Below are 10,671 nucleotides of genomic sequence, written 5' to 3' on the forward strand. Positions count from 1 at the left end.
AAATTAAAAAAAAAAAAAAAAAAAAAGAAAGCAAAGAGAGGGGCGCCTGGGTGGTTCAGTCGGTTAAGCAGCTGCCTCTTGGTTTCGGCTCAGGTCATGATCTCCCAGTCATGGGGCTCTGCCCTCAGCGGGGAGTCTCCCTGGGACTCTTTCTTTCCCTCCCCCTCTGTCCTCTCCCCGTCAAGCACTCATACTCTCTCTAACTCTCTCTCTCTAAAAATAAATAAAATCTTTTTTTAAAAAAGCAGGAAGGGAAGAAATAAAGAAAGAAAGCAAGGAAAGAGGCGCCTGGCCGGCTCAGTCAGTGGAGCGTGGGACTCTTGATCTCAGGTGGGGAGTTCGAGCCCTGCATAGAGCTTGCTTCAATTAATTGGGGCACCTGGGTGGCTCAGTGTGTTAAGCGTCCCTTGATTTTGGCTCAGGTCATGATCTCAAGGTTCTGAGATTGAGCCCTGCATCAGGCTCCATGCTCAACACGGAGTCTGCTTAAGATTCTCTCTCCCCCTCCCTCTGCCCCTCCTGCTTAAGCTCTCTAAAATAAATAAATAAATCTTTAAAAAAGAGGGACGCCTGGGTGGCTCAGTCGGTTAAGAGTCTCCCTTCAGCTCAGGTCATGATCCCAGGGTCCTGGGGTCGAGTCCCACTTCAGCGGACTCCCTGCTCAGCGAGGAGCCTGCTTCTCCCTCTCCCTCTGCCTGCTGCTCCCCCTGCTTGTGCTTTTTCTCTCTCTCTCAAATAAATAAATAAAATCAAGAAAGAAAGAAAGAAAGAAGAAAGAAAGAAAGAAAGAAAGAAAGAGGAAGAAAGAAAGAGAAAGAAAGAAAGAAAGAAAGAAAGAAAGAAAGAAAGAAAGAGGGAGGGAGGGAGGAAGGAAGAAAAAAGACAACCTACAAAACAGGAGAAAATATTTGCAAATCGTATATCTGATAAGGAATTAATATCCAGAATATATAATAAACTACAATTCAACAGCAACAAAATCAATCCAAAACTCGTCCAAAGACTTCAACATTTATTTGTCCAAAGAAGATGTGCAAATGGCCAACGAGCGTGTGGAAAGATGCACAACGCTGTAAGTCATTAAGGAAATGCAAAGCTGAACCACTTCACGTCTACTGTGAAGGCCAGTTAAAAAGAAGGAGGAGGAGGAACATGCCACGTGTTGGTGAGGATGTGGAGACACCGGAGCCCCGTGCACAGCTGCTGGGAAGGTGAGGCCCAACGGCTGCTGACGAGAACAGCTGGGCAGTTCTTCAAAAACTTTCACTGGGAGCTACCACGTGACCCAGCAACGCCACTTCCGGGCATCCACCCAAAGGGGACTTTTGTACGCGACAGGTAAGCAAGCGAGCATCCGTACACAGTTGTTCACAGCAGCGTTCTTCACGACGGCCGAAAGGTGGAAACCACTCCGAGTCCACTGACGGATGAACGGATCAACGAAATGGGGTCCGTCCATACAAGGGAATGTTTGTTCTCAGCCTTAAATAGAGTGACATTCCGGTGTGTGCTATGACGTGGACGAACCTGGAAAAAATGTAAAGTGAAAGTAGGGGCGCCTGGGTGGCTGGGTCGGTGAAGCGTCTGCCTTCCCAGGGTCCTGGGATCGAGCCCCGCATCCGGCTCCCTGCTCTGCGGGGAGAGACTGCTTCTCCCTTTCCCACCCCTCTGCTTGTGCTCTCTCTGATTCTGTCAAATAAATAAAAATCTTTTTAAAATTTTTTTTAGAAAGAAGCCAGATAGGTTCCGAAAGGACACATCCCGCAGGACCCCACTCCCAGGAGGTCCCCAGGGGAGTCCCGTCCACAGAGACAGATAGGAGCTGGTGGGAGCCAGGGCTGGGACATGGGGTGGGGAGTCCGTGCTTCCTGGGGACAGAGTTTCTATTTGGGAAGATGAACAAATTCTGGAAACAGATGGTGGTGACGATTTGCGCAACATTGTGAATTACTTAATGCCACTTAAGAGCCATACGCTTAAGAATGGTTAAAATGGTTAATTTTATGTTATATAATTTTACCACAATTGAAAACAAAGCAAGAACCTACGACAGTCCTCAGCCCTCTGCCCCAGACAGCCTGGCCTCTGCACCTCTCTCCTGGCACACCTCCATCTTTCTGCCATGCCTCCCCTGGGTGCACCATCTCCACTCCCCTCCGCCCTCCCAAATGCTCCAGCCCGGCCCTGCAGACTGGTAGAGCTGCTCCCCACTGAGAACCAGGGCAAGGCAGTGCGGTGGGGGCTTGTCCCAGGACCAGAGAGGGGATGGGAGTAGCTCCAGTTTGGTTGGGGGTGGGGGAGGGGGGAGGTGGAAGCTGAAAGATCAGCGGGCTGGCTCACTAGAGCCACTGCAGGAGGGGGCTGGGCCGAGGCCGGGCAGCTAGACCGAGGGGAAGCCAGGCCAGCAGCCCATGTTTACTGTCGGCAGAGCAGGGCCAATCTTCAGCTTCCCGCTGTGACCCTGGACTTGGGCCCCAGGGGTGATCAGATGTTTCTCTCCTGAGCTAAACTCTGGGCTTCATCCCAGGGGACTCCACACGCCTTCCCAGAAGACACGCCCACCTCGAGAACCCCCAGAGATCCAGGGACATTATCCAGCCCAGAAGTCCTGCCTCTCTATCCCCCATGTGCCCGTTCATCCCACCAGCCCAGCCCCCAGTCCTGCCTGGGCTGACCCCATCCAACCTCATCCTGAGCTCCTAATTTGGCTGTCCAGAGTTTGCAACCCCACTGGGCACCCCAGAGAGAGCCGTGGGACACCAGCCTTGTTCTCAGTGCCCAGGTCCTGGGAAGAGGAGGAGGAGGGAAGCTTTGATGCTTGGCCAGGAGCCTCAGCCTGAAATTCCACCGTTCAAGTTTTCCCGTTGGGCTAAAGCAGTGTTTCCGTGATCTGTTCCAGGAACCCCTAGCACCCCGAAAGTGCTTCAGAGGGCCAGAAACGTCAAGGGAGCAGATATGTTCTAGAAAGCTGTGCAAAACACATGAGCCTATGAAAACCTGAGACGACCTGCACAGAACAACCCCATTGAGCTTTGCTTAATCCCCAGTTTGGCCACGGCTCCCTGCAACGTGCTCTGAGCATCCAAGGCCCCAATTAAATGCCCACTGTGAGAGCCCAGAGAGGCGATGGGGGCAGTCAAGCTGCAGAGGGAATGAGTCAGTCTGACTGGGGGGAGGGTGGAGACAAGGGGGACACAAGCCGGACCTGGGGATCTTGTATGCCACCCTCAGTCAGAGACCAGAAATGTCCGCAAGAGCCTGGAAGGGGATCCAGACCTCCCTGCTGCCACCTTGCTCCTTGCTCCTGCTCCTGGCTCTCTGACCAAACCCCCAGTCCTCCACCCAAGTCCTCAGATGCCCCCCCCCAAGAGCCGTGTCTCCTGCTCCTTCCCCCTGGCCACGGCAGGAGCCACTGTGCCCATCAACAGAGCTATCGTGGAGACATCATGGGCACTGTCAGCCCACAATGTGATGACATTAGAAAGACCAATGACCGGAGTTTGCCTTTAGTGGACACGACGCTCCATGGACAGTGATGGACACCCTTGTGTATTATTTCTGACACAAGGAGGGCAGACGGGTGGGGACTGGAATCACGGATCCCCACGAAGCACTTGTGCATTCCCAGGACAGTGAGTTAAATTCTGCTGTCTTAGAGAGACGTTGCCTCGGTGGGGGGTGGGGGGAGGCATCTACAAGTCAAGGAACAGTGGTGGGCTGGGAGGGACCCAGCTCATGCCAGTGGATGCCAGTGTGGACAGAAGACAGCCGAGGATCAGGCCAGTTGCTGTCACCCAGCCAATCCCCCCCAACTCAGGGGACATTGGGCAACGTTTGGAGATGGAATTGGGGGTGCTCCCGGCACCTGGTGGGCAGAGGCCAGGAGATGCTGCCTAACACATATAGTGTGTAGCTCGGCCCCTGGAACCAAGACTTCTCTAGCACCACGTGTCAGTATCGCTAAGGGGGAGAGAGCGGAGCAGTCACCCACCACCACCGTCATCATCATACTGATTAGTTTCATGTGTACTTACAGGGCACCGAGTCCTGTTCTCAGTGCTTTACATAATTGACCATCTTATTCTCATACTGACCTCTTTATAAGGGGGGTAACTATTATTGTCCCTGTGTTCAGAGAGGTTAAGTAACTGACCCAATATCACACAGCTAGTAAATGGCAAAGCCAGATTCCAACCCAGGCTGCCCAGCTCTGGATCCTTCTCTTAACTCACCCCCCAGGTGGGAGAGGGGGCCCTGAATCCATGGAGATCACAGTTTCTCCCCCCATACCTGGATGAGGGCTCAAAGTAAAGGTTGGTTAAGATGGGTTATAAAATATTAAATTCTGTTTCTCCAGTGCCTGAGCTCGAGGGCCCGAATCCACATGCCTCCCTGAACAGAGGTGCTTATGGGACATTTTCTCCAGCGGCGGTAAGCTGCACTCTTCCCGTTCTGGTGTCGGAAGCAAACTTGCTTGGCTGTGGGGCCACTGGGGTCTGGACAAACAAGGGATATTCCGGGAGCAAGCTCAGAAATCAGAGGGCAGAGCAGCAGATGACACAGGCTACCACCACCACCATCGTCCTCGCTGTCACTAATAATAACTCATCAATAACAACAGTCCCCCACTAACTGAACACTTGCTGGGAGCCAGGTCGTGTCCTCAACCCCCTCCAGTCTTAACCCACTTACTATCATCCCCATTTTACAGACAGGGAGGCAAGTTCAGAGGGGAAAGCCTCCTGCCCTGGGCCAGGCAGTAGGAGGTGTGACTCTGAGCGCCTGGTCTTAGCCCAGAGCTTTTCCACCTCCATACTGATTGCATTGGGTCCAGGTCATCTCAGTGGTGGGGGAGGTCCGGGCCCTGTGGGCTGGTTAGCAGCACCCCTGGCTTCTACCCACCAGATGCTGGGAGCACCTCCCTCAGGCATGACCACCAAAAATGTCCCCAGACATTGCCAGATGTCCCCTGGGGGGCAGAACTGCCCCTGGTTGAAACCCCTGCCTTGACCCTACACTTTGGGATGGGGCAGGGGGTGATCAGCATGGAGAGGTATGCTTGCTGCAGCCCTCAGAAGAGTCTGGAGCCTGAAATCCAGGCTAGCAATACTAAACAGTGTTGTGGGGGCGCCTGGGGGGCGCAGTCCGTTAAGCATCCAGCTCTTGGTTTGGGCTCAGGTCATGATCTCAGGATCTCAGCCCTGCATTGGGCTCCACACTCAGTGCAGAGTCCGCTTAAGACGCTTTCTCCCTCTCCGTCTGCCCCTCCCCACCCCGTGCACATTCTTTCTCCCTCTCTCAAATACATAAAATCCTTTTTTAAAAAATCAGTGTAGGGGCGCCTGGATGGCTGTTGGTGGAGTGTCTGCCTTCAGCTCAGGTCATGATCCCGGGGTTCTGGGGGGTCAAGTCCCACATCGGGCTCCCTGCTCAGGAAGAAGCCTGTTTCTCCCTCTCCCGCTGCCTGCTGCTCCCTCTGCTTGTGATTCCTCTCTCTCTCCCTCTCTGCCAAATAAATAAATAAAATCTTAAAAAAAAAAAGTCAGTGTTACGGCAATGTGGTTCTATAGCACCTAGTATGTGCCACGTACCCCAGGGCCTATTCCTTCATTTAATCCTCAGAAGGACCCCGTGATGAGAGGAGTGTGATTAAACCTCCCTGCAAAGCAGAACCAGAAACACAAAGAAGTGGACTGACTTCCCCAAGGTCACACGGCTGGTAAGCAGCAGAGTTAGGACTCGAAGCCAGGCTTCAGAATCTACGCTTAAAACACCACGTTTGTCTGTCCAGTGGCCCTGCCAGAGCTCCACAGGTGAGGCTGGAGGACAAGTTAGAAAAGGAAAAAGAGGGGCGCCTGGGTGGCACAGCGGTTAAGCGTCTGCCTTCGGCTCAGGGCGTGATCCCGGCGTTATGGGATCGAGTCCCACATCAGGCTCCTCTGCTATGAGCCTGCTTCTTCCACTCCCACTCCCCCTGCTTGTGTTCCCTCTCTCGCTGGCTGTCTCTATCTCTGTCAAATAAATAAATAAAATCTTTTAAAAAAAGAAAAGGAAAAAGAAGCTCTAGGTTGGCAGGTGGCACTGAGGGACCCTCCAACCCCGAAGTCTTGGACCCTAAGAGCTTGGCCAGGTTTATTAGGCACTTACAGTGTGCTGCATGTTCTGGACAAGAAAAGAGCAACAAAACTGGTCTTAAGCTGTTCATCTTCCTGCCAAGACTCTCCCAGCCTCTCATCCACAGGCAGGAGCTAAGCATCTACTGAGCGCCACTATTTGCATTCACATTTAACAGATGCACAAAATGAGGCTCAGAGAGCCCAAGCAACTTCTTGGCCAGGTTTATTAGGCACTTACAGTGTGCTAGGCTCCCTGCTCCATCCCCAGTCCCCCATCAACCCTCAGAGCCTCCCCACCAGGAGCCCCTCCTGGGGATCATCAGCATTTTGTCCTTTGGGTCCACAGTCCTGTTGAAGCATCCTGGCATTCGCAGGTTCTAAGATCCAGAGCACACATTTGCTTCCTCTAGAGGTCGTTCCATTCCCTAGGGCTGAAGATGCAGCCCTGATGGGGCCCAGGAACCAGGCGTCCCTGGATGCTACCGCTGAGCGTTCATTCTGGAATGCTGAGCTTTCCATTCATCTGGAGTGGAAACTGCATCCCTCATCCCTCGGGATGTCCACTGCATCTGCTTCTTTCCCCAGATGGACCCAGCCATCCCAGGCCCCCTCACCCCACCTGGTTCTCCCCAGCGGCCTCCGGACTCCCAGTTAACACTCTTGCCCCCCTCTCCTGGACCTGGGCCACCCTGGAGAAGGGGGTGCGGGGTGCTGCTCCATCTGGGCCTGACTTCCCCCCACCCCGAGGATGGGGGATGATGCCCAACGCTAAGAGCCTGTTGTAGGGAAGAAGCCAGTGGGGCTTTGCTGAAGCCACACCCCCAGCCGGACAGCACCCCCCTCCGCTCACTCACCACCCCCGTCACACACACATGGGCAACATGTAAGGAGGTCACACCCCCCTGGGGTCTCTCTTTGGAAGGTAAGGGGGGATTTTATTCATTCTCTGCCAAGCGAGCTTGAACACGAGCAGAAGGCTTGAGGACGGGCCACTCACCTGGACGTGCCAGGGGCAGCACAGGGGTCCGGGTGGGGCAGGACAAGAAAGGAGGCACACCCGAAATCTCTATCACAAAGCACTGGGCTGGAGGACCACGGCTGGCCCCATGCTCGGGGAGGGGCAGAGGGGGACAGCTGAGCTGCTCATCTGCCCCGGCAGCAGAAGAGAAACTGAGGCCAGCCCTCACATCATCACTCCGAGATCAAGAGCGATGTTCCCAACAGCAGGCCCCGAAGCTGGGTAGGAGAGAAGGGAGATCTTCGGTGCCGGAATGGGGCCTGGGGGGTGGCTGAGGGAGGGAGGAGTCTTCAGGGCTCTAGAAACAGGGAAGGTGGGAGGGTTGTGTTGCATTTGCCGGGGGGGGGGGGGGGGGGGTTGGTTTTTTGTTTTACCTTTGATCGCCAGCTTCATTGACCTAGTTGATACATAGCACGTGTTAGTGTAAGGCCGGCCGATAGTGCCATGGTGCACTTACATATGGCCACATGTTAACCACCGTCCGGTGAATTAGCACCTGCCCCTCGCGCAACAAGTTACCCCATCGTTTCTGCGCTGAGAACACTGGAGATCTCTCTTAGCAACGTCCAAGCATACAAGACAGCACTGTTAACTCTACTCACCACGCTGTCGGCTATCCGGTAGATCCGCAAAACTCACTTTCTAACGGAAGCTGGTACCCTCGCACCAACATCTCCCCATCTCCCCCACCCCGCAGCCCCTGGGAACCAGCGTTCTAGTGTCTTTCTACAAGTTTGGCTCTTTTAGACACCACATACAAGTGACGTGACACAGTGTTTGTCTTTCCCCCTCTGCCCTGGCGGAGTTTGAGCAAACATTCACTCCAGACACGGGAGGAATCCCGGGGAAGCTCGGCATGAACTTTGCCCATGCTGTGCCCTGAAACCCTTCCTCACCTCTCCCACTGCCTGATGCCTACTTGCCCCTCAGTTCTATCAAACGTGCCTTCCTGGGAGAAGCCCTCCCTGACCCCCTAACTGGGAGAGATGGGGGGTTGTCAATTGCACCTGGCCTGGGGCAGGCAAGATTCATCTCAACATTTAAGGGGAAAACATCTAGCAGGGGGGCTAGAGGTGGGGACTCCAGCCCCCGAGAAAAGGGTCCCCCCATCTCCTCGCGATGATCCCAGGGCTACACTGGGCAAGTCTTCCCCCTCAAGCTCACCTGCCTTCCCTCTGAGTGGTTTACCTTGGTTGTTCTTTTCTGATTCTGCCACCTGTCGCTGAGCAAACTAGGGCAACCTCAGCCTCTCTGTGCCTCGGTTTTCTCATTTAGGAAGTGGGTATGATAATGGTGCCTACCTCATGAGCACTGGCCTCAAAGCAAGGGCTCCATCATTGGGTCACATGCTTATCATTGTCTCTCTCTCTCTCTCTGATTTCCCGGGTTCCTAAAGTCCCCGCGCAACAATGGGATTCCGGGGGGCCCTCCTGTGGCAGCACTGAGTACTGCATCCCCCCGGCGCGCTCTACATCGTCAGGATTCTACAGGTTTTAAGTTACCAAAAAACAAACAAAATGCTTTTTAAGTCAGCCCAAGCTTGTTTAAGTCAAAAAGAGAATGTGCCAGCCATAGCAGCCTTTGTATTTGCTGTGCTTCCCCCTAGAATGCCCTCACCCCCTCAGCCTCCTTAACATTCAAATGGCACTGTCACCTCCCCCAGGAGCCTTTGGCTGGCTCCCTAGTTACTCAACAGTAGCATCACCTGTGTTCCAGGCCCTGTTCTAGGCACCGGGACCACACGGATGAGAACCTTGTCCCTCAGAGCTGGCGTTGTGGTGAGGGAGAAAGAATCAACAAAAATAAGTATTCCACAGTGTCAGGTGGTGGCTCGTGCTAAGAGTAAAATAAACCAGGAAATAGGAGAGAAGGTGTGTGGATGTAATCTGGAAGTGGGGGGAGGGGGGCTTCACGGAGCGGGGGGGGGCCTCAATGGGGTTGCCAGGTTGTTGTCCCCAGCACCTGGCACAAAATGGTGTTCAATAAAGATTTCATGAATGAAAGTCCAATGTGGGCTTCAGGAACAGCTTGCTCAAGGCTGGAATGATGGCCCTGGGGCCATAATCCTCCTCCATCTGGTGGCTTTGTTCTTACAAGAAGCCTCTCCCTGTTGTCTAAGATGGGGACTCCACTCCAGATGATACTCAAGCCTCCAAAGTTCCCAGAATTCCCTGCAAAGGCATGACGTGCCCATCCCCCAATCAACCCCTGAGGCCCAGAGATGGGGATGTGGGAGTGGCTTAGGGCTGAGTCACATACCCTATCCAGACCACAACGGGAGGGGAGAGGGAGACCCCATGGGACATCTGGAGTCGCAGGGTGGTAGGAAGGAGGAATGGATGCAAAGAGCCAGTTTCACAGAATAATTATAAGAGGTTTAGTAAGCTAGAGAGTGGCAGAACCTGGGAGCTCCTGGCTCAAAGCAGCCCTGAAATTTCCAGAGCTATCTGGTGGCCACCCAGCATCAGACTAAAGACCAGCGGCTGTATGAGCCATGGGGCTAAAGGTGGGAGCACAGCGCATCAGGGAAGTTGAGAATGCCAAGGCAGCAGGCTCTTTAGAGAAAGAGGTAAATGCGAGCAGCTCAGGGTGGGCTCCCAGTGGGCCCTCATAAAATGGAGGGAGTGCTGGCAGAGGCCAGAGCTGGCTTCCAGGGACTTGTTCCTCAAATGGGGGCTCAAGAGGCGATGGGGTGTGTGGATAGCAAACCCAAGGGCAGGATGTCCCTCTGGTCTGGCCTGGGGTGAAGATGGAGTGGCAGTGGTGCCACAATCCCGTAGGAGCTCCAGGAGCAGTCTGGTATTTATGGAGTACCTGCTGTATGCAGGAGCCCTGACCTAACCTTCCAGGACAAAAGAAACAAAATGTTTGCTGTGGAATGAACCCCTCCCCCAGCAGCCTGTGAGGTTGTTATTACCCACCCTGTAGGGATCAGGAAACCCAGACTCAGAGAACACCAAGGGTGAGGCCAGGCCAGGCTCTGCCTCCTTCCTTGGGGGTCAGGCCTGGAAAATGACTGGAGATCTGAGGTTGGGGGTCACCGCCCTGCCAGTTCCTGGAGCTCCAGCCACAGGGGCCAGGCTCCCAGAGGCCTGTGGGGCCACCAGCCACCTTGGGTTGGACTTTCACTCCTGCCCTTACTGTGCAGGTTAGCCCCATCCATGTGTTAGCTCCCCATCTACTGAGAACCCACCCAGGGGTGACTAAAACCCCTGGGGCCCCTGCTTTCATGAAACTTTCATTCTCCCCGTCTCTGGCCTCAGTTTTCTCTTCTGTGAAATGGAACCAGCCAGGCCCACGGCAGGTCAACCCCCCAGAGGGGAGCTCTGGGAGGGCAGGGACGACGGGCTGAGATTTCTTCAGCCGCCCTGGGCACCGCGCCTGGCACACGGGTGGCGCCCAATAAATGCTTGTTTGAGCAGGACTAGCCCTCAATAAATAACAGCTGTTGGCGGTGCAGGCGATGCCGGCAAGAGAGTGGGCTCTCCCCTCCCCCACTCTCCACCCGCTCCCCCCTCCCCTCCGCGCCCCATTCCT

This window comes from Ailuropoda melanoleuca, chromosome 4, assembly GCF_002007445.2.
Source record: "Ailuropoda melanoleuca isolate Jingjing chromosome 4, ASM200744v2, whole genome shotgun sequence".
Lineage (NCBI taxonomy): Eukaryota > Metazoa > Chordata > Mammalia > Carnivora > Ursidae > Ailuropoda > Ailuropoda melanoleuca.